Consider the following 25,368-nt stretch of genomic DNA (forward strand, 5'->3'; position numbering starts at 1 on the left):
CCTCTCATTTTAGAAACCAGCTTCTAGCGGTTATCTTTATCTGTATTTTCCCTTCTGTCATGAAGAGGTGACAAAGCCATTTTGTAAAGAAACAACTTTTAATTGAACTTTTGGATTCCCATTAAAGAAAGAAAGAAAGAAAGAAAGAAAGAAAGAAAGAAAGAAAGAAAGAAAGAAAAAAGAAAAGAAAAAAAAAAGAAAAATCTTATTGATAAATGTTTCATAGAACAATTGTAAAAAGAAATAATTGTAAATTTAACCCAGCAATATCTTATTCTGTTTATTAGTTTCACTGAACAATGCTTAGGCAATCTGCGATAGGTATTTGGCAACAACAACAACAACAAAATATTGTCCAGTCATTTAAAAAAAAGGTTTTAGACAAAGACCATATCTGGTAGACACAGGTGGATACCAATAGCAACAAGGGACTCAGAAATGTGAAAGTTTCATGTAACTGCTCTGTATCAGTAAAAGTGTCAGAACAATTGCATTTGAACCTGACCTACTTCTTACCACTATCAGCCTAGCGGCATCAGCCTAACCTCCTCCCTAGAGAGGAGAAGAGGAAGATTTAGGTCAGGTATTTATGACTTGAAACAATAGGTTACAGGAGTGGGAAAGGAGGAAGCATCCACTTATTTTATCATAAAAAATTCTGATGATATTCTTCATTAAATAAACATTATATATTATGATAAATAAACCATGCTTCATGACTGTGATGGATAGTTGGGCATTTATTGATTCTAATATTCATCGAATCTGGCTGATGAAGCCTCAGGCCAAATGCTTACAGAATGAAATCTTCCACTTATTAGCTAGTAGTTTACCTTGACATTTCTCCAAGATGCCGGCGGTGACATTTTCTTCTATTCTGTTAGTATGTTAAGGTTTGCCCACAAGAGAGATGTTTCTTACTTGCTGATTCCCGTAACTAGGAAATTTGCAATTCCAAGACAAAGTAGCAGCATCATCATGTAAACAATGCTAGGGGTTGCAAATTCAATGCCAACATAATCAAAAATGTAAAGACTAATGTGCATGATGTTCAGTGAGTCTTTGGAAACTAATTCACAGACCAGCAGGCTGATGGCCAGCTCTTCTGAATGTAGAGAAGGCTTAAAGATTCCCAGTGTAGCTTTCAGAAACACATTAGGGATTATAGATAAGGTCTTCGGCTTCTGTTGATCACAACCATTCAGTTGAATCTGGATGTAGCCCTGTGCAACCTGATCTAGCTATAGATGTCCTGTTCATTGCCAAGGGATTGGACTAGATGATCTTTAAAGGTTCCTTCCAACTCAAATGATCCTGCAATATCATGATTTTATGATTTCTAATATGTATATGTTACATTTATCTGCATATATATAATAGGTGTAAAATGAAGAGTAATCATGCTGACCTGATATAAACGTTTTTGTATTATCACTTTTGGATCTATCACCCTGTACTTCCTTGGCCACGTTTCATAAATGTGTATTATCTTATAATTTGAACAACTGAAAAAATAACACACTGCTCTAATTTCCTCTAGCTTTTCTCTCAGTTAATGTCAAGAAATGAACTTCTTTGAACTTAATACTTTTTCCCTCCCAAAGAACGATCATGCTCATTCGTCATTCCTATGGCCTCCACAGTTCTCAAAGAGGAATGAAATTTTAGATTTTATCTAAAGGAATGAAGAGTGCTTTCTTTTAGTGAATAGAATACTTGCAAAGCACATGAAACCACGTGCAACAAGTTTTGATTTGTGATTTGAGATACGGAGATTCTATGGTTACTTTATGGTTATGGTTTTAATTTCATAGAATCATAGAATTGTTTGAGTTGAAAGGAATCTCTAAGGTCATCTAATCCCACTCTCCGGCAATGAACAGCACACCTACAGTTAGATCAGGTTGCTCAGAGCCACATCTTGTCTCAGCTTGAAAGTCTTCAGGGTCAGGGCATCCACCACATCCCCGGGCAACCTGTTCCAGTGCTTCTTTACCCTTACTGTTACAAACTTCTTACTTATATCCAATTTTTTAATCTTGATTTTTTATTTGTCATCGGTCGCTCTTCATTCTCTTCTTCCTCTATGAGAAGTCCCCTTTTTTGTTATTTGTTTTTTTGGAAATCTTATTATTATTTTTTTTTTTCTGGGTGCCCCCTTTACTTAGCAGCCCATTCTACTTAGTTACAGAGCTCTCTCATGTCTTTTTCTTATTTTTCATATGCAGTTGATATCTTAAAAACAATTCTACTTTTTGTTTCTGGCTTCCTCCTTTATCTGGAATATTTTCTTGCCTTCTGTTCCGTGGAAAGATCACCATTCTTCTGAATTTTATTTCTGTAACCTTTAATTTTTTTCCACATCATTACTTTACTGGCTTGCTGTACTGCCTAATGTAGTCCACACAGTGGCAAAACACCAAGCCTCTTCCCCCTATAAATGTATTTTCCATCTGGCGTGTTCATTGTGCATCATCTTTCATTTCTGGACACAGGTATTGAACAGCAAGTGGAATCATATTAGCCTAAAAATCCTTCCAAATATGTTGTTATTAGACAACTCCAATATAAGGACAAAAATACCAGTTCTGTACACTGATCTTAAAAATACTGTTTTATTTGGGAAATAAATGTATTCTTAATATTCATATTGCTGCATTTTTAAATGAAATATATGCATTTATACATACATACACAATATGCACACATACATATATGTAAGGAGACCATGTCTGTGAATGTATTCACATATTTGTAGATGTGTGTGCACTTTGTTTATACTTAGGACTTGTAACACTGATCATCACTGATTTCCTTGGGCAGAAAAATATATATTGAAAAAAGTGAACTTTTAAACAGTAAAGCCTGAAATAATATCATTTTCCCTACTACATGAATATTAGGGATGTAAAGACACACACTCTACAATTTTCTCCAGTAGGTAGTAACCTTGCCTTTTTATGCTATCAGTTTTGTGAAATGTTTCTTCAAAAGGACAAGCCTACTGCTAAACAAGCCATTGTTCATGAGTCATTCGGAACACCTTCCTTTTCTCTTATTACTTTTTAATGGAGATTACATTTGGGATCTTGCTTATGCTTGTAGCCTGTGTCTTTCTACTTCCATTACCGCACAAACAGCATTCTGAAAAGCAGCAGTAGATTCATTACTAAATTTCTGAGCCACTATTTAGAGTTTATTCAGATTTGATAATTTTAAACATATACACACATTTATATATAGAGATACATGCTCATGGGTATATGGATATTTTTATGTACATAGAGATATTTAGGTAGATAGAGAGATGTATGAAATAGACTGAAGTTGGTAATCATGTGAATGAAAATTTGATGTCCATCCCAGTAAACATAAAAAACATTGTACAATCCATGCAGCAAACCACTTATGCTGTCAAGAGATATTTGTACAAGTAAGGTAAATAAATATAAGCCTGGCTGCTGTAGAAACAAGAAGTTGTTTGCATGGATTGCCAGCAGAGACCATGTTTCATGTGACTATGTTACAATACCTCTGTCAAGCACCAAACATTTGGAGCCTACACAAAGAAGAGTTTCACAAAAGGTAGGTAGGTAGGCCAGTTTCTTTTCTGAAACATTCACAGCAGTTGTTGTTAACAGCCTATCCATTCCTGAGCATCTGATCCCTGGTCACCTTTGCTGCTGGTAGAGTAGCACTGTTGGGAACGAGGGGCTGAAGAAGCTGTACAGAAATGCAGCTTTGTCCTAAAACAGGCATTGCAATGGACTGGATTCTACTCACCAGTTTCTACTGTCAGAGTTGACTGGATCTAGATAGAATGCAAAGTTGATTCATACACGGACTGCACCTTTGAACGTCTACATTGACACTCTGAAATAAAGGTTTTTTTGTTATTTGTTTTTTTTTGCTTGTTTGTTTGTTTGTTTTTTTCCATATGGAACTCATTCTGATTTCCAGGATAAAGTAAGAATCCAGTTACATTCCTTCAGATATGTATCTAGGAAGATGTAGTTTAATTTACATATAACCTTATTTTATCCCAAGAAATTGCAGACAAGTATTTTCATAGAATCATAGAATTATTAAGGTTGGAGAAATCAGTAAGGTCATCTAGTCCAACCATCAAGCCATGCCTATGACCACTCTAAACCATGTCTGTTCCAATGCCTCAGCAATCTTTCTGAGAATAAATTTTTCCAGATATCCAACCTGAACTTCCCATGGAGCAACTTGAGGCCATTACTTCTAGTCCCATCACTGCTACCCAGAAAAAAGGCTGACGCTCACCTCACTACAACCTCCTTTCAGGGAGCTGTAGAGTGTGATACGGTCTTTCCTGAGCAATGCCAGTTCCTTCAGGTGCTCCTCATAAGAATTGCGTTCCAGACCCTCCACAGATTCATTGCCCTTACCTTGACACGCTCCAGGGCCTCTGTCTCTTTCTTGTAGTCAGGGAACCAAAACTAAACATGGTACTTGAGGAGTGGCCTCATCAGAGCTGAGTACAGAGTGACAATCACCTCCCTGCTCCTGCTGCAGCACTATTTCTGATACAAGTCAGAATGCTGTCGGCCTTCTCAGTCATCTGGGCTCATTTTCAGCTAGCTATTGACTAACACTCCCAGATCCTTTTTCTCTGTGCAGTTTTTCAGTCACTTTGACCCAAGACAGTAGCGATGCATGGGTTTTTGTAACCAAAATGCAGGACTCAGCACTTGGTTTTGTTGGATGGTCTTAGCCCATCATTCCAGCCGTCCAAATCCTTCTGACAGTCCTTTCTATCCTCAGGCAGATTGATACTTCCTCCCAACTTGGTGTATCTTCAGGCTTACCGTGGCTACACTCAATCCCCTCATCCAGATTGTCAATAAAGATATTAAGCAGGGCCCATGGACTTATGATAGTACAGGGGGAGTAGTGGGTCACTAACTGTTTCCTCCTGAATTGTAGGTTGTTTATTCTGCTCCTCATCCCTGTCTTCCAGCTCTGGGGATTGAGTACCCTGAGGATAACTGGTCTAACTATTAAAGACAGAAATAAAGAAGGCATTGAAAACCTCAGCCTTTTCCTCACACTCAGTGATAATGTTCCCTGCCACAGCCAATAAAGGTGGAAAATACTCCTTTGCCATCATCTTGCTGTAAATAAATTGTAAAAACATTTTTTATTATCTTTTATAATGGTGGTCAGGTGAAGTTCACGCAGGACTTTTAACTTTCTAATTTTTGAATGGTTCCTAGTATTTTCTCTAAAAATATCAGTTACAGATATTTCACATTTGCAAATCATTTTGAATGAGGAAGCAGCCTAATAGGTGATACATGCAATTATTAAAAACTATGAAGTAATTAAAAGAAGAATGACAGCAATACTCAGAAGGTGAAAGTGGCAAATAAATATTTATTTTATGCAGTGCAAGTAATCTCACAGAAGCAAAAAGATTTTGCATAATTACATGGACTCAATCAACATTAAAATGAATGAGAGTATCCCTCTTGCCTTCATGGCTAGGCTATTTAAAGATATTTTTCAGTCTACCACAGCCTTCCCATTAACAACCCAATGCTCACTTTATGTACAGTGACTGGGATCCTAAATACACAGAATTAAGGTGCCTGTATCATCTTCAAAGAAAAGTTTGCCTAACAAGTTCAGGCATATAAATGGTGTGATTGAGTATCTGTATCTTGCCAAGGTGCTAGTTTAGCACTTGTCTTTCATCTCACTACTTAGTAACAGGAAAACAGGGATCATCCCCGACTCTGAAATAAAAGAATTATGTTATATTTAATTAGATAATAACTGGGTAAATTGTACAGAAACAATGTGGAGAATGTTAATCTTCTTATAGCAGATTTCTAAGTATGAGAAATATCTGCACTCTAAAAGGTATACGTGAATGTGATTTTCTAGAGATAGATGATCTCACACTGACGGCAAATGTCTTTGGAATTACTCCTGATGGTGAATTTATATATCCTTGAGCTAGTATGAACCTAACTCTTCCCTTTGCATGGGGACCATATACATTTAATCCATCATTATGAATGTCTGTCGACCTTGCCAGTTTCATCTTAGCCTTTGCATCACTGAGTATCACAACACCTAGGTCTCTTCAGTGAAGACATTTCATCTATCCTCTTTAACCTGATTGTTTTTTGCCAGATAAATAGTTGTATGCCTAAACTCCTCTGTGGATCTAGGTCTCTGTTATGTATTCCTACATTTGATTTTGGGTGAGAATGTAACTCAAAATTTCCCCCCCCCCTTTTCTTTTCATTGAAAAGTGTTCAACATTATAGTTAAGTGATGTAATTTTTCCTAATTCTAGAAATCTAACTCATGATCTGCAGTTACAAAACTGAGAGTGTGGATTTGTCACAAAAGCACTGAGAGAGACAGGAGGTGAACATTACTACTCAGGTGGATTGACAACAGATCCTCAGCAGTTCCAGTGAGAGATAGGCTAGTTTATAAAAAATATTCCTTTTGAAAGGATGAATTTTTCACTGCCAGAAAGGTAATCCCTCTTCAGTTCTAGTATCAAGAAAGAATCCCTGCTACTAACCCTTTTCTTTCTGTAAGACAAGTTTTGTTCTGTTAGTATATTTATCTTACATTCGCATAGTGTTATTAAAATTATGCAGCATGTCCGAAGTATCACCAAGGACAGCACTTTATCAATAAATGATAATTATAGAAACTTAATGAGGCCAGCCAGAAAACACAAAGAATCCTGATCCACTTGTCAGAAAAGCACCAGATAATTTAGTGCAGCTCAGCCCATTTCTGCTCTGCAATCTGATAACCCTATGTTCCATAAATCACTCCATGGCAGGCTGGAGACTTCATTTCTAACTCCTCTGTTGACATCCTAACTTCCACACAGAGCTGTCGTCTGCAGGGTAAGGGAGAATTCCATCACTGCTTACATCTTTCCTTTGCCCATTATTTTTATTTTTACTTTTCAGTTCTCCTTTTTCTTTAACAGTAAGAAAGCAACAAGCTAAATTTCTTCTTATATTGTAGAAATTTCATATAAGGAACTTGATTTTCCAGCCCTCCCGTCAGAGCATTCTCATTTGTATCTGAATCCTACAAAATATTATGGACTTTTTCTATTTGAAATGCAAGGCCATAGTGATAACAGAAGATACAGTGAAACAGAAACAGAGTCACAGAACCACAGGGGGTGAAAAGGACCTCTGAAGATCATCAAGCTCAACCTCCCTGCTAAAGAAGGCTCCCAACAGCAGGCTGTGTATAGTATAGCTGTCTCTGTAGAGTCTACTCAGTGGATGATCCGAGCTCTTACAGTCTAATCTGTTACTTCCAATGCATTATAGTAATGCAGTCAAATCCCAATATTACCAGATATGATGATGAGTAGGGACTTACCTCTGGGGCCACACAAGAACTCTTAGAGAAACTGAGGTCTTGCACAGCTCACAGGAATATTGCAGTCTCTGAATCTTAGTATGAACTCCACAAAACACACAGGAAAGCAATGAGAGGCACCTGTTGTTACATTGCTTTATGATCATCTTTATTTCCTACCTAACAACAAGACCCAACAAAGTGCTGGAGCTTTACGAACAAGCTGAGGTTTAGATTTCAACCCCTCATATCAGTGAATGGCTCAAGGAGGAAGGGGCCTCAAAGATCATCTAGTTCCAGCTCTGCAGCTGCAGACAGGCTTTCCAACCACAGAGGCAGGCAGTAGATCAGGTTACCAGGCCTGACCCAATGGGGTCTTGAACACCTCTAGGGATGGGACACCCACAGCCTCTCTGGGTAGCCTGCTCCAGCATCTCTCAGTGAAAAATTTCCCTCTAACATCTAACATAAATCTCCTCACTTTTAGTTTAAAACCACACCCCCTTATCTTATTACTATCAGATCATGTAAAGTCAGTTTTCCTCCAGTTCATTAGCTCCTTTTAAGTATTGGAAGGCTGCAATGAGTTCTTTCTGGATCCTTCTCTTCTCTAGGCCAGACAAGCTCCACTGCCTTAGCCAGTCTTTATAGGAGAGGTGCTTCAGCCCTCTGATCATCTTTGTGAACCTCCTCTTGACTCACTCCAACAGCTCCGCATATTTTTTGTGCTGGGGGTTGCAGGCCTGGATTCAGTTCTCCAGGTGTGGACTCATGAGTCAGAGTAGAGGGGGACAGTTACCTCCCTCTCCCTGCTGGCCACATCTCTATTGATGCTGCCCAGGATACTTTTGGCCTCTTGGTCTGAAAGTGCATCTTCTTAGGCTTGTCATTTTTCCACCAAGACATGACATTTTTTTCATAGCATAATTTCAGTAGCAATGACACGGGCTTGATCTTTCTCAATAGTACAAAGGAAAATGCTTGGAAGTTTGTGTTACAGGGGTTTTCTTGCACTTACAAACTTCCTTCATCACACTGTGCATTAAGAAAGAAGCCTTGAGCTCACTGCTGTACAATGTGACATCTCAAGAGCAAGAACAAGCATCAGAAAGGAGAGGGTCTGATGAAGGCATTCACAAGAAGGAATACAAAGGCCACTGCAAAATACCTGTGATGAAGGACTCTGTTGAAACCATTGCAAACTTATCAGCTTCAGCAGGCCTTCATCACAGGGAGACAACTTGTGAGAATAGTGCACAAGGCATTCTATTCTCTCTCCTCTGTCCTTCCCAGGTATCATACACTTCTATTAAAGTCAGAGAAGAAAAAAAAACAATTTAAGCAGCCTTAACACATTTTTTCAGACACCTCTTAATGACATCTTCAGCAATTACATTTTACTGAAAGCAAAAGATAAGCTGACACAGTTTCCAATATGCCCCTTCATTTTCTTTTTCCCCTGTGCTGGCAAGTTTTGACAAGTCACAGCTGTTGGTTGAGGATACTGAAAAGGGAGAAGGAGATAATATGCAAATTTACACAGCAGCATTGAACAGTGAAACGAAGCACATTTCATTTACATTTTAAAACAAAGTACATTTTTAGGAGTGAGTGTGTTACATTTCTGTAGGTCTGTTTATTGCCATCTCTGGTTTAAGTTTTCCTGATACAGAATATTTTGTTATTGTGACTGCTGTTTGGTATTTCATCCAATTCCTCTTTAGGTATGAAACAACTAAAGCTTGACTTCAAGATTTCTGTCCCCAAACACAACGTATATCTTAGCATGTAAAATTTTCCATTTGAAAATTTACAATTATAATTGTGAGCTCATTGCAGAGCTCCGGGGAAGGATTATACTGAATGTGAAATAGCTGGAATTTTGTTGATTTTTTTCCTAAAGAGGTTGAATACAGAAGCATATGCGGGATATAACACTTGGACCTGAGCCATTGCTCCAGCAGGACTGGTAAACCTGGGGCAGAACAGCCTTCAAAATTTAAAAATAGTGTTGTTTTTTTTTTTTTTTTTTCCACATAAGATTAGCATTTTTACCTTAAAGAATCTTTTCAATATCCAAGCTACCACTTACAGAATGGCAAGAAGGCCAATGATTCTATCCTCACAACTTAACTTCTGCTGAAGAAGTAGTCAAAGGAATCAGTTCAAGTCTCTTATACTAGTTCTGATAATCAATTCATCAGTGACCTAACTTCAAAAATATCCATAAAAATTATTGACTTCAAAACACTACTGAGGTAATCATTCATTCTGGCTAGTTTCTTTTGGAGTCCCATGTGGAAATAGGAATAGCAATGTGATACCAAACAGCGACAAATGCTTTCCTGAGATGCAAGATCAGTGGCCTATTTCCTTGAATGCATACCACTTTTTCTAAAGCTTACTTGAATAATATTTGAGACAGAAGTTTTTGGTTTGTTTATTCTGGTTGCAGCAGATGTCTCTCATTTACCTATCTGCAATATTTGTAAGATGCTGTAAATGAAAGTATACTCTTTATTCTGTAATGAGTTTGTAACTTTTGAAGACTCTAGATATTTTATATAAATGAACAGATAACTAGCAATATTAACCAGTGGCAAGAAGTTCAAAAGCATTTGGTACAGAACTGACACTATTGAGTGCTCTCAATCACCAGCTGACTTTTCTCAGTAGAAAAAGTTTTAGAAATGTTCTGACTCAAAAAGGCAGACAGCATTTTGAATTTGCTGACTCTGGGGAGGACAAGGGAAAACGATTTCCAATTAATAGAGGGGAGATTTAGATTGGACGTATGGAAGAAGGCTTTTTATAATAAGGGTAGCAAAGCACTGAAACAGGTTGCCCAGAAAGGTGGTGGAAGCCCCATCCTTGGAGACATTCAAGGTCAAGTTGGACAGGGCTCTGAGCAGCCTGATGTAGCTGTAGGTATCCCTGTTCATTGCAGGGTATTGAACTAGATGACTTATAAAGGTCTCTTGTAACTCAGATGATTCTGTGATTCTACGACTTTATTTTGTATGATTTTTAATTTATTTTATGTCATTTCATTTATACTTAATTTCAAAGCTAGTAGATTTGAAAGAATTGACCTGTGTAATCCACAGTTTCAAGAGTTAGAGTACTGAAGAAATAGAAGAAACATTTGGCAGTCATAGAGCTGTGAACACCAACATCCATTTAACTTGGGACACAATGACTCTTTCTTAATAAGGAATGGGAAATGGATTTTCAAATTACGAGACAGAAGGCTGAAATTTATATATGAAAATTAAAAACATCCAAAAAAACCCTTTCCTTCTTACGCTATATTTTTCTACCCCTACCTTCCAGGCCTGTTTCAAACTAAATGGAATAGAACTGATATTCTGAATACCTTCACTACCTTACGTATGTAAATTCATGTAACATTTTTATTTTCCTTAATAGCTTACTTCTCTATTTTTAAAAATAAATAATGATTCTGATAGCCTTACAATTCAATAATTCTTTCATTAGAAAGCAGAGTGTTTATAGTACAATTAAGCTGCAGAAGAATGCCAGGAACTAATTTAAATTGGACGAAGCTTCTCAAGTGACAAGCACTGCAGTCCTTCCCATTCATTTTCATAAGCACCAAAATATTATGGCTCCAAATCTCAACATTACCTCCATGTATCTCCTATATATCACCTCTCATAGCAGAAAAGAAATGTAAGTAGCACATTCTCAGTCCAAGAAAAAAACATATTTTGCAAATACTTTTCTAAAGCTCTTCTGATAATTCCAAAATATTTTATGTCAAAGAAAAAATGAAAGACAATTCATAGAACTGACAGAAGAATTCAAATCTTGCTTATTTCTAAAAAGCTTTGAACCCACAATAATCAACTCATCACAGTTTGCTATAATCTTATGTGGTATTCTCAGTATCTCCTTCTGAACTTATTCCATATTCAAGTCTATTCAATATTCACTAGATCAAGTGCTGCAACATAAATAAGCCCTTTGGGTGTACTGTTGGCCAGGATACATAGTCATTCCTGCTTGTATTGACTTTCTGCCTATCCAGTATCTTGGCTAATAAGAGTTACCACGAGGCATAAATATAGAGGGTATATATATCTATTTTTTTGCAAATGTCAATTTAATGAATGTCAATACTCTTCAAAAATTTGTATCAAATTATTTTCAGCTATTGCAAATGTACTGTTTTTTTTTTTTTAATTTAATCAGAATTATTCAGTTAGTTTAAATTCAAGATCCTCTGAAATAGCATTATTTAGTAAGTACTGAATTAATCTAAACTTCATTGTTTTCACTTCTGTATATATGAATCAATTCTTAATGCTTTTTTATTTCACATTTTTAAAAAGTTAGAAATTAAACAGAATGGCTCTAAGTACTAAAAAGAGGTTGGAAAAAAAAAATAAATCTGAAGGGTTCTACAAGCAAATTGGTTAACAGAGAAAATGATAGCATGTTAAAGGAAGATTAAGATTTTATAGATCAAATCCTTAGAAAAATAAAGTTTTTCATTTTATCACAAGCAGCAGATAAATGCAGTCCATTTTAGCACATGGTTTATTGTCATCTTGTGGCAAAATAAATGTCATTTTGTAAAAAGAAAATATCTCAGTGTGCAATAATGTGCAAGAGCTGCTCTGAAAGTAATGCCTTATATTTCATTATGTTGGTCCAAAAGGTCAGAGGTGGATGTTGGTGGTATGGCAGTAGAGGTTGAACCTTCCCATCAATATTCCATTACATTTTGTTGCCATGTGACAGATAGCAGCAGAGGGGCAGTCTGACAGAATGGTGTCTGACTTGAAAGTGAGTATGAAACAAAGATGTAGAATTCAGTTTCTCCATGTGGAAAAAATAGCACCCATTAACATTCATCAACATTTACTGAATGTATGTAGGGACCAAACAGTGAGGTGGTGGGTGTTGGGATCCAGTAATGGTGACAGCAACAGTGAATCACCTTCACTGGTACAGATTTTTGTGACTGTAGCAAGCAGGTTTTTGTCCATCACTGGTGAAAATGCATAGCAAAAAAGTGTTTTGTGACTGAAAATGTTCTTTATCAAATAGCGTTATTGTTCTCTTTGTACCTATTGTAGTTTCCATGGAAATAAATAGGAGCGACCTATGCATACTACATTAGGGGCACAGGGCCTTATTTGTTTATTTTTGAAACAAATTTAACATATTAGTTTGTCTTTAGAGATATAATAGTAAAAAACTTGACAAATATCTATTTTTGGAATTGCTAAATCTAATTGAACACAACAGAACATTAAAATAGTTTAATCAGGTTGTCAATTAATTCATAAATATCTATAGCTTCATGTGTCTGTAATTCATTTGCCACCTTCTCTGTAAGGTTCTCTCAAAGGACTGCAATTCCCCCTCCTTCTTTACCAATTTCAGACCATGGTTTGTGATGGGATGTGTTGTGCTTGGAAAGTCATCTAAACAGACACAAGGATCCATTAGATGCTTGAAGTAAAAACCTGGAAAACACAATTTGGATTGTGCAGACTGAATAGTAACAAGTTGTTTGTTCCTGTGTTTTTTTTGTTTGTTTGTTTGTTTGTTTGTTTTTTAACATGAGGAAGATCTATAGAAAGCAGATTCCACCTGAAATGTTATCTGATTTATGTTAGTCAGAACTCAGACACCATTCTAAGGATGTTATCTGTGACTATCCTTCACTAAAGATGTAGGAAATCTTCTTTCTATGCTGATAACAGCAGATGCTTGGCCAAACTCTTGTTAGTAGAAAGCTAAGTCAGCACAAGAGAGGGCAGATATCAGTCATGTGGTTAATTATACTGACAGCTATTCCAACTGACTTCTTCACATATTCTAAATAATTTTTATAATGCTACTCCCCTGTAATGCTCTGGGGAAAAGGAGGTGGAAATAAAGGAATGAAGTTGGGACTGGGAAGCAGGGATGGGGAGAAGGTTTCTTTGTTTCTCACCACTCAAATGTGCTTTATTTTGCAATAATTTAATTTTACCCCGAGTTGAGTCTGCTTTGCCTGTGACTGCAATTGGTAAGTGATATCTCTGTCTTTATCTTGACCCATTAACTTTTTTGTCCTATTTTATCTCCCTGATGAAGGGACAGTTTTATCTCCCGTGATGAAGGGACAGTTTGTTGTACCTTGAACCTTATCCAAGGTAAACCCACCATGGCTCTTCTTCGTGTTTCACATTTTTAACAGTGTATAACTGTAAATCTAATCATGTTATGCCAGATTAAAGAAAAAAAACTTTACTTTTCCTGCCTAGGTAAAAACAAAAATAGGTGCTTTACATGCATAAAGGTTATAGAAGGGAGTACCTACAAATTATGAGTTTTAAACTATGAAACCATTTTAGATCTCAAGCTGGAAGATATTCTGGAAAAAAAAAAAAAAAAAAGCCTAATTTGTGGATGTTACTGCCATGGTATGCAAGAGTTCTACTAAAATTTTGGCTTAATTTTCAAAGCTTAACTTCCTTTTGCATTTGAACACTCTTACTCAGAACTTTAGAGAACTGTAGTTTCATACAAATGAGAAAACTGATCCGTATCTTTCAGTTGCAGAGGTAACCAGATTGGCAAAAACACAGAGATTATTTCTGTTAGCTGTCCCTTGTTGGCATATGTACTTAGTCTTGGAACAGCAGCTCCATACAAAGAGACACAAAAAGTTGTATATGTCATGAGCACAGCTGAACAAGGTTAAATCATTAGCATGACCAATGAACTTCTCTACCTTTAGTAGTAAAGATACCTACTTTGTTGGGTTGGAGTCACAAGTAGGATAGCTTTGAGAATGCATCTAGATTTGTTTGTAGGACAAACCATATCTCTTTAAGAAACAAACACAATGTAAATTCTTGTGAAAATAAAGAATTTGAACTCTGAAAGGATCCTATTTATTGTGTGACATAATCATGTTCTCTGATGGCATCAGAAAGAGGGCCTGAACAGCTTTTGTAAAGCTGAATGCAGGCTGTAAAGACTCCATTTATCAAATAACCCCATAGGGATCCCTGCATACCAAGCCACAGCTCCCAGAGAATGGAATAAAAAGTGTCGTAACTCTGAAAGGGCTTTTATGAATATTTTAGAAGATGTGAAAGTAGGAGACAACAAGTGCTAACTACAGAGCTAGGGCCATGGTAAGAAGCAACAGTAAGCTCCAGTGTGGATAATGACACAAAATTGTCTGAAGTTACATAAAGTAATGTGATCAGTAACAAACCATGGCTGTACACACGCATGCACAGTGTAGACCCAGCTGTTTAGTGAGGGTTGTCATTCAACAGCAGCTCTATTTTTTCATCAAGTATTACACAGAACCCTTATGAGCTGAGCAAGGACTATTGACTTCATGATCTGTTCCTCGGACTCCACAGACCCCTGACGTGGCAACAACTAAGTGTAATGTGTTGTTTCTTCCATCAGGTTCAGGTATGAAAACCATAGATATGTCACAGAGGCAATTTGAGGATTTCTGCTTTCCATTCTAGCTGTGCATAGCTCTACCAATCTGTCATCTCCACGGTAGTCTTCACAAGGTTGAATTCTCACCTAGGGAGTTGAGGTCATTTAGAGCATCACGTTGTTCTAAAAAGCACTTTCAACAGGAAGGGACAGATATACCTTAGTACAGAATTGCTAATTTACAGAATTTGCTGAAAAGAAAAGTAATAGGAAAAGTAATAGGAATAAGAATCTCCTTGCGAGTTTTCACCCTTCGTTTAGTCTAAATTTTTTGGAAAAAATGTCAGCTGCAAGTGTATCGTATTAATCCCTGTTGACCGTCTCAGGCTCTTCTGTTTTTAGAAGAATTAAAGAAACTGCATGTGACACAGTTGAGAAAAAAAAAAAAAATTTCTTTGCTGTGTTCTGATTTCCAGATGAAAGTGAAGTACAGTTCAGCATTATATCATTTTTCATTTCTAACCTCTTCGTATTTGAGGCAAACATAATCACAGTAGCTTAGCATTGCCTAGAGCTGTTGCAATGGACATTCTAAGTGAATAATTACTAATTTGTTTCATCTCTGGGGTTAAGAAAACCTCCAAGGAACTACTATGTCAGCCTAGCTGTTCAGTTGAATTTTTGGTAAGGGATAATCAGATGTCACATGCCTTGATCTCAGAGAGCCTGGACTGGCAGAATAGCTTTCCTTACTCATGAGCTGGGTGGAGGGAGGAAATGCTGCCTTCATTAAAAGGTCTCTTTTCACTCAAATTATGGAAGCATTGACCTAGTACCACAAATTCATATCCTGTGCAGCTGGAGTTACTTGGAAGAACTAGAAATAGTTAATCTTCTTCTAAGGAAATGAGGAAAATTCAAAAGATTATAATGAAAAGAAAGATTAGATAATAAATGAATATGGGTAGGTTTGCTGGAAACAACCTCAAGTAAGAGTAAAACTAAGAGTCATATAATTATTTGATATGCCAGTTTAAGATATCTACATAACAGACAGATAAGTTACTAAGTGACAAATGATCCATATATTAAGTTATCTCTAAACAGAAGCTAAATTCTTGAAGAGACTCACTCTACAAGAAAGCAGAGACTGGATTAACTGATGACATCTTGAAATCTTGGACTGACTTAGTACCTCCAAGTATGAATTTCTGAGATATGGGCAAGGAATAATGGGGCAAATAATTGTATGCCTAATGAAGCACAACAAAGTATGAGATTTGTAAAGTTCATCTTAGGTCAATTAATAGTCTTCAGGCCTTAATTTCTAGGAAAATATAGTGTGCCCACTGTCTGACAAACTTTCTGTACAAAGTTTGTAAGACATCACTGAAAGTTAGAATAGCCATATCAATTGTATTATTCTATCTCAAAAGTTTGCTCATGACCAGTCCCATAATCTAGGAGCAGGAGCAGGCACATTCAGGGTAAGAAAAATGTCCAGCGCCATTCTGTGCTTTATAATATGTGTAGGTATGCCCACTTGCACCATGAACTGTGGTTTTAATTAGCAGAAAATGTCAATGGGCCATTCACACATGTTGTATGTGTTTCTAGTGTGTTTTTGTATGCACATATAATGAAATAACGCAATCAGAAGTCTTCTAAAACTTTCGTGTGTTATGGCTAAGCTTATGTCACATGAAATTTAGTTCCACACATCTGTGGAGAAATGTATTCATAGATTTTATGAACAATGCATTCCCTTAAAACAAAACATGCAGACTTATTCCAGGTTGCCACTGACCGTATATCTGTTTCCTTGGAAATGAAAGTGCAGGAGGAAAAAGTCACATCTTGTACAGTGCTTTTTATTATTCTCCAGCTTTACAAAAGCTCTGTTTCTTGAGCCACCATTAGATTTCACAGACAAGCTCAGGAGTAAAGCAACTTAAATACTCCTGTATTAAATCTATCCATTTCACCACAAACATATCTGTGCTGGGTCCTGTGCTTTGGACACAACAACCCTAGGCAGTTCTACAGGCTTGGGGCAGGGTGGCTTAAAGACAGTTTAGAGGAGACAGACTTGGTGGTATTGGTAATTGCTCAGCTGAACACGAGCCAGCAGTGTGCCCAGGTGGCCAAGAAGGCCAACAGTATCCTGGCTTGTATCAGAAATAGTGCTGCCAGCAGTAGTGGGGAAGTGATAATTCCTCTGTACTCAGCACTGGTATGATGGCATCTTGAGTTCTGTGTTCACTTTTCAGCCCCTCACTACAAGAAAGACATTGAGGCCCTGGAGGGTGTCCAGAGAAGGGCAGTGAAGCTGTGATGGGTCTGGTGCAGAAGTCTTATGAGGAGTGACTGAGGGAGCTGGGATTATTTAGTCTGGAGAAGAGGGAGCTCAGGGAAGATCTTATTGCTCTCTGTAACTACCTGAAGGGAGGTTGTGGTAAGGTGGGGGTTGGCCTCTTCTCCCATGTAACTGGAAATAGGACTGGAGGGAATGGCCTCAAGTTGCACCACAGGGGATTCAGGTTGGACATAAAGAAATACTTATTTTCTGACAGAGTGGTCAGGTACTGGAAAGGGAGGTGATAGAGTCACTGACCATGGAGGTGTTCAAGAAATATTTAGATGTACTGAGGGACATGCTTCAATGGGAAATATTGGTGATAGGTGGATGGTTATACTGGATGACCTTGGTCTTTTCAGACTAGATGATCTTTGAGGTCCTTTTCAACTCAGGACATTCTATGATTCTACAATTCTATGCATAATCTAGCATGTCTGTCTTTACTACGTGTAGTACAAATGTGCCAAGCTGGTATTCAGTTTAAGCTAAGTCACTGTGCTTCCCAAATATGCTTCTGGCCTAATGTGGGACAGTCTCATCATCGCTATTTTTCTGTTGGCCAATATTTAAGTTAAGAATATGTAAGGTTTTTGGTTAAGTGGGTTTTTAGTGTGTGAGTAGTTGTGTGGCAGTCTATAAAGTGAATATTCACAAGATTAAAATATTGCCCAAGAATAAGTGTGGAGGAAGTGGAAGAAAATCTCAACACCCTTCTTATAACTGAGAATAAGAGTACTGGAACTAGGACAGTTTATGTCAAAATTATTGAAATTGTGTAGTTTTTTTTTTTCCCAGTCAGATTGAAAGTTGTACTTCTAACCCTAGCAGGGTGTGGTGGTTTCACCCTGATTGGCAGCTCACCTCCATCAAAACTGCTCCTCTTTCACTCTGCTTCCTCAGAGGAAATGGGAGGGGAAAAATTGGATTGAAGAAAAAACACTCATGGGCTGAGATAAATATAATTAAATTAAAGGTAAAAAAAAAAAAAAGAAAGAAAGAAAAAGAAAAAAAAAGAGAGAGAGGGGAAAACAAGCAAAGGATGTGCAGAAGCTCTGGTCTCGGGAGACAGGAGCTCCATATGCATATTTGTTGTTGGGGAGGTCAATCTTCATGACAACAACATCCTATTTGGGCTCTCTTTTCCCTGCTTTTTTTGTTGAATGTAACATCATACAGTGTGGAATAATCGTCCAGTTGTTCTAGATTTGCTGCCCTACTGATGTCTCCTCCTCTCTACCTCTTGCCCACCCTCAGCCAACTGGCTCTAGAGGCATTTTTGGAGAGAATCTTGATGCTGTGCCAGAAATGCTCATCAATGGACGAAACACTGGTATGATATCAATGCTGTTCTAGCTACAAGTTCAAACAACAGCCAGAAAGTTAACACTATCCCAGCCAGATCCAGTACACAGGGGAGTAGGAAGTTTTGAAACCAAGACTGAGAAAAGCAAAATAATTACTGTTCTTATAATTTAAAATTTAGATTTCAATCTGAAAATCTCTATAATGTGATTTTTATAGGTTTGTTATGCTTTGACCCACAGCAACTATACTATGTAAGAGGAAAAATGCCTCCAAACAAGTGATAGGACAGATCCAAGTTTATTTTCCTAGTTCTTTCTTTTTGTTTATTTATGAATTTCAAATGCAAATGGATATTCTCTTATTTGTTTTTTTCTTTTTCTGTTTTCTGCAGAGTGACTTGAAAGGGAATAGAAAGGTCTTAATTTATGTTATTCTTCAAGACTCAGATATATTGTTTTATTTCCACTCATCATTAAGGAAGAACAGAACAGACTAATCTATTCTCAACATTTTTTTTTTCTTTCACTGTCATTCAGCAGATATGAGGAGGACTCAGAATCTCTCATGAGTTACAGAGAAAGACTCCTCTTGCCTTTGAACTCAGGGTCCAATCCCCTCTGTCTACCATGGTTCTATGTGGTGAAGCACAGCTTGCTCTGGAAAAGTGCTGAACTCATTAGCAGCATTGCTTTCCTTTTAGGTAAATGCCTTGAAAGCAGAATTGTCATTAACATGAAATTGCTTTGACCAGCACTTAAACTGAATAGAACAATATATAAAACATTAACTACGGACTTCCAGCTGAGCTCCTCAGCCCTTTTTTTCTGTCACTTTATACAGTACTGCTGACTATCTGCCCTTTTTCCTCTTTCTTAGGCTTATCTCAATAAGACCTGTCTCAAAGTCACTGAAAAGAAGAAAGAGGAGCTGAATATATCTGACAGCTATTTTTATCAGATAAACTAAAGTTCAAATAAATGGAACTCTTTTGCCTTTCAAAGATTTCCAGTCCCCCGATGTTTTCTCATGCAATATAGCCCTTTCTGAAAACCAGGGATTGCTGTCACTTACTTTGTGCAGTGATGTGGGACTGATCCACCTTTGATTTACTAACTTTGCTGAAGGATAAACATTTCTGCAGTGGTCAAGGGGAGTATGGCATCACTCAAAGGAAAGCATAATGTTATTGACTTCTTTTCTAAGTGTCCATCAAAATAAGTTTTAAGGTTATTTAGAGATATCATCCTTGAGTCCTTTCTAGAGAAGTTTGTTCTCTGTTCTTACAGTACCTAGTAAGGGGCCACACAAAAGCTTTTCTATTTGATAGGATTCATCTCAATGATCTTGCAGATTAAGGTGAATATATTGATTACAGCTGGCTGGGGATAAAAATTATCCTTCAATAGAAACATTGTCCACCAGGCTATTCAGTCAACAAGAAAGAATACAGAACAAAGCAATGTGATATTTGTATCAATAATTGGCTTGGCTGTTGCATAGAGGGATGGTCTTTGAACTGACCTCCAGTAGTTATGGGATGACCAGCAGATACTGAAATCTCTTACTTTCCCTGTAGAGGAAGTTTTTGGTGTACATATAAGTTGACTTACAGGATTCTTAGCTCTACCTTCTCTATTTCTGATGTTTGAGAAGGGATGGACCATTGTTTCTTGCTGTTAAATTCCATTAAAGAAGTGCTCAGCCCTTGTTAAAGATCAGTTGTGCTTTGAAACTGTTGGAACCCAAAGAGCAAAAGTTATAGTTTTATTAAATGACTCTGACTACAGAAGTGAATGGCTAGAACCTTTATTACTACAATTATGACATTAAAGTCATGTTAACTTCTTAACATGTCAGAGACTGCCACTGTAATGTCTGACAGGTTATGCTGAAGGCTTATTCACTGCTTTTTATGCTACATCAGTAGATGTGAAAAATTGTATCTGTTCTGTAATAAGTGAACTCCATAATGGAGGCATTATCAATATTGCTAACTGACAAAGATACAATCCTAATATCTCCTATTTTAGCAGCTCTCTGCAAGATCTTACCTTCTTTTTTTTTCTTCTTTTTTTCTACAGCTGATGAACCGGGGTGTCAAGCTGGGATATGATGAAGACTGCTCAGCAGGCAATAAAAGCATGTTTCTGGATCATAGAATTAGAGAATCATAAAATATCCAGATTTGAAAGGGAAACACAAGGATCATCGAGCCCAACTCCTGACTCCATACAGGACCACTTAAAAATCAAACCCTATGTTTGAGAGCATTGTCTAAATGCTCCTTGAACTTCAACAACTCAGGACTGTGGCCACTGCCCTGGGGAGACTCTTCCATGCCCTGTGGTGCAGAACCTTTCCCTAACCCCAGCTGCCCCTCTCCTGACACAACTCCACGCCGTTCCCTCGGGCCCTGTCGCTGTCACACAGAGCAGAGCTCAGTGCTGCCCTCAGCTCCCTGTGAGGAGCTGCAGCCGCCATCAGGCCTCCCCTCAGCTCCTCTGCTCTGGGCTGAGCACACACAGGCACCTCAGTTGCTCCTCATATGTCTTCCCCTCCTGATCCTTCCCCATCTTTATAGCCCTCCTTTGGATGCTCTCTAATAGTTTTATGTTCTTATATGATGGCACCCAAGCCTGCCTCCAGTGCTGGAGGTGAGGCCGCACAATGCAGATCAGAGGGAACAATCACTCCCCTCACGTGATGGCAGTGCTGGCCCTGATGCACATCAGGGTATAGTTGGCCCTTTTGGCTTCCAGGGCATACAGCTGACTCATATTCAATTTGCTGTCAACCAGGACCCCCAGATCCCTGTCCATGGGGTTGCTTTCCAGCTTCTCATCCCCCAGTCAGTACATATATTCAGGGTTGCTCTAGTCCAGGTGCTGAATCCAGCACTTCCTCTTGCTAAATTTCATGCAATTGGTGACTGCCCAGCCCTCTAATTTGCCAATATCTCTCTGCAAAGCCTCTTTACCCTCAAGAGAGTCAACAGTTCTTCCCAATTTAGTGGGTCTGCAAACTTATTTAGTATGCCTGCAAGTCCTGCATTTTAGTTATTGATGAAAACATTAAAGGAAACAGCTGAAGACTTAATTCTGATACAAGATAAGCTGTTAAGTGGAAAGCTCTGTGCACATTTACTTCATGGTCCACTGATGATATTGTATTCTAGATGAAATCTCTGCACGTAAGTGGTGAGACTTCTTTGGACTGGTTATGACTATTAGAAAGAAGTATTTACGTAGAGCAGAGTATCATCACTGGTATAGGAAGCACTTCAATAACTTGAAATTTACTATCTTTCTTCCATGGGCATAATCACAGCACATTATTGATTTTTCATTGGATTTAGGATTGGGCTTTCTAATAGAAGGACCGTCAAAGCCATCTACTGTCACTGTATTTACCATATCTTACTATGAGAGATTTTACCATTTTACAAGTATTAGTAAAAGTCTTAATTCTAAAAGTAAATAAGAAAACATTTTTGAATGTTTGAAAATGGCATGAACCAAACTATTCAGTAGCTTAAGTATTTAAGATATCTAAGTGTTTAACATATCTAGTTGAATTATGGCCATAAATAGAAGAACTCATTTATCTTTCACAAGACATTTTTAATTATAAACTGCTAGCATGATAAGTAAAACACTTCATATGAAAGGTCATTTAAAATTAATTCCTCTTATTTCAACTTAACAATTTTAGAATGCTTGAAATGTACTTTAGAAATGAAATGTTCTTCATCCCAATCTGATTTTCTAACTTCAAATTTTGTTAGTAAAAATCAGTTAAACTTGAAATGAAACTCTGCAAAATGTTAAGTGTGCAATGATAAGATGCCTCATTATAAAAGTTCTGTTTTTCAGATTTTAGACTGCAAAACATTTTTTGCTGCATTATATATAGGATATTTTATTTGTTTCATAGCCAAACATTCTTCATAGGGCACAAATTTCCACAGTCCTTTCATAAATATTGAAGAAGCAGGAAGTATTGGTGTCTCCCTATTACAGAAATAGATGTCAGTAGACACAATATTAATTTCCTCTGAAAGTAACTAAGATATGCTGAACAATTTAAAACCTGATGCACTGATCATCAGGAATGTCTATTATTATTTGGACACTTCCACATTTTTGTGAAATATCAGACACATTTAAAATGTATCTGTTACTTACTCATATCATTTTTCATGGAAGACCCTATTTTTTAATTAAGTTAAGTTTATGAGTTTAACTCTACTATTAGAAGATGGAGGAGAATTTACTTACAAACTTTACCTAAAATTGTGATCTTTCATTAAGAGCTTGAGGCCAAAGCCAATGAACTTAAATTTAAGAACTGCATCACCACCATCTGAATACAGAAATAAAAATTTTATTTATTTTTCCCTAAAATCTGATACATTTTTTTCAATAAGAACTATGAATGCATTAATTATTTTGCATATTCTTATTTTTAACTGAAGAAAAATTAATTGAAATGGAATAAAATGTTTGATTTATGGTCATTGTCAGTAGTCTATGGCCACTGAAGAGATCCCCTTCTGAGGCACCTGTCAAACCATTGCCAAGAACAGTACCCCAGAACAGTAAATTAATAGAAATCATTTGGAGGGATTAAAATTGCAAGCTGGGAAAAAGAAAGTTCTGAGTTGTTTTTTCACGATATTCTGATGGGAAGAACAATCAGAAGAACAGGATATTTCATTTTATTTCATTTTATTTCCTTTTTCTTTGCCTTCCTCTCTTCACTTTATTTCTCCTCTTCTTATTCATAACAAAAAACAAAAACAAAAACAAAAAAACCCTCATATCTCATTAAAAAAGAAAAAAAGTATGAAACGAAAACGAACAAAGAAATTTACCTACTTAGAAAATATGTGGAATGATCATTCTGGCAAATTGCATCATTTCTCTGCTGTTCAGCTACATTAGCTGCTGTTAGATTTCATTGTAATACATCAGATCCTGCTACAGAAATGTTATATACATTGAAAGAACTAATTAGCATTTAAATTTTTGCATAGCTTTTTTATTGATCTTTCTTGTTTTTAATATGATAGGATCAGGAATCAGCTCTTCTCTGATTCAGCTGAATGAGTTTCAGTATTGTCATGCAATCAATTAAGGAGTTTGTGGAGGAAGGGACAAATCCATCTTCTGAACATGTGTTGAAATTAGGAATAGTTAGGATAGCCTTTTTCAGAATGCCCAGTACTGTCTCTTTCTAAGTAACAGTTTCAAAATATAAATGCATTTTGCCTCCTATCTTATTTTTTTCCACAGTTATTACTTCAGTTTGTGCACCTGTGATGCTCTGAGTAATGTCAGCTTCTGCAGAGGTGAGCCTTGTGACATACATTTCCTTGCAGAAGCCTTGTGCCATCAGATTACGTAAAATGTCTGATAGAGGTCAACTTGTCACATCAATCCCAACGGTACCATGCTCTATCCCAATACCCTGCTCCAGCAGACAACCGTTGTAGGTCCTGCTCCTTCATCCTATTCTACATATAGATGGACCCACCATACCAACAAATACCTGTGACCAGATACATTGCTGCGCCAGCAGAGGAAAAGGCAGCTTTTTATGTAAAACTCTACTTTCAGATTTCAGCTTTTCTTAGATGTACAGGACTTCTGGTGCTGTTTGTGAAGATAATGTAGTTTGCATCTCTTTTGACTAATACCTCAATACAGGCATTTGTTCCCAACTATGATTTTCATAGTAATTATTTTAATCATTTTTCTTTATATGAGGCACTTAAACAATCTTATCTACTTTTCCTTTCTTTTCTTTTTCCATTTAGCAGTTCTTAGAGTTTGGCATAAAGATTTCATTGTTTTTAAGTATTTAGGTATGTATAGTTCAATAAAAAACAGTTCTTGTTCTGAGGTTAAAGAAAAAAAAAAAAGGATTCTGAAAATTTTTTCCTCCTCTGTTTTTTCTTCTACTACTTCAGCTTTCTATAGTTGTGAGAGTGAGGCAGGAACAGCATTCCGTTTTTCCTTTAAATTCCCATCCCATATCTCTCCTTCTCCAACATTCATTTTTGTTTTCTGCATTGAGTATTTAAAAGGCAATAGGGCAGTCAGGTTAGGTGTTTGGAAAAAGTTCTGCACCAGAAGGCTGTTGGCATGGAACAGGTTCCCTAGGGCACTGGTCATGGCCCCCAGCTTCAGGAGTTCACGAAGAGCTTAGACAACACTCTCAGACATTGGGTTTGGATTTTAGGTGGTCCTGTGTGGAACCAGGAGTTGGACTCAGTAATCTTTGCGAATCTCTTCCAATTGGGATATTCTGTGACTCTACAATTCTCTAATTTCCATACCTAAAGCATACATGTAGCATGTTCAGAGACAAATCCCTAAAGAGAAATAGGTGGCAAAACATACGTGGCCCATCTTGAGCAGGCTGGGCTGTTGCAGAACCTAGCATGAGGGAGCAAGGAGATCAAGACAGGAAACAACAGATGTTTAGTGGAGTCATACAGAAATTAGTCTGGAACAAGGCAGCCTAGTGCAATAGCATAGACCTTCCTGATATCACGTTAGAGGGTCGTTACACTAATCTTTCTCTCATTAGATCGTTCTCTGTGGTTTGACACTTACAACTTCAGGGCTCATGAGTTAAACAGGCTAAAACAATAGTGGAGTCCTGCCATGTACAGTTATTTCCCTCTGCATGGAGCAATTAGAAAACACTAATGATCATTCCATGAGGATCCCCTAAAGAGCTTCACTGCAGAATGTTATATGTACAGCAGCAAAGAACAGTTGTTAGTAAGGCTTGGAAATGCTTATAAACTTGATGTCTTGCCTCCAGTTGAACCTATAACTGCAGTGTAGTAAACACCACCAGATTCTGATTTCCCTGCAGAAGCAAAA

Source organism: Phasianus colchicus, chromosome 3 (assembly GCF_987193195.1).
Source record: "Phasianus colchicus chromosome 3, bPhaCol1.hap1.1, whole genome shotgun sequence".
NCBI classification, from domain to species: domain Eukaryota; kingdom Metazoa; phylum Chordata; class Aves; order Galliformes; family Phasianidae; genus Phasianus; species Phasianus colchicus.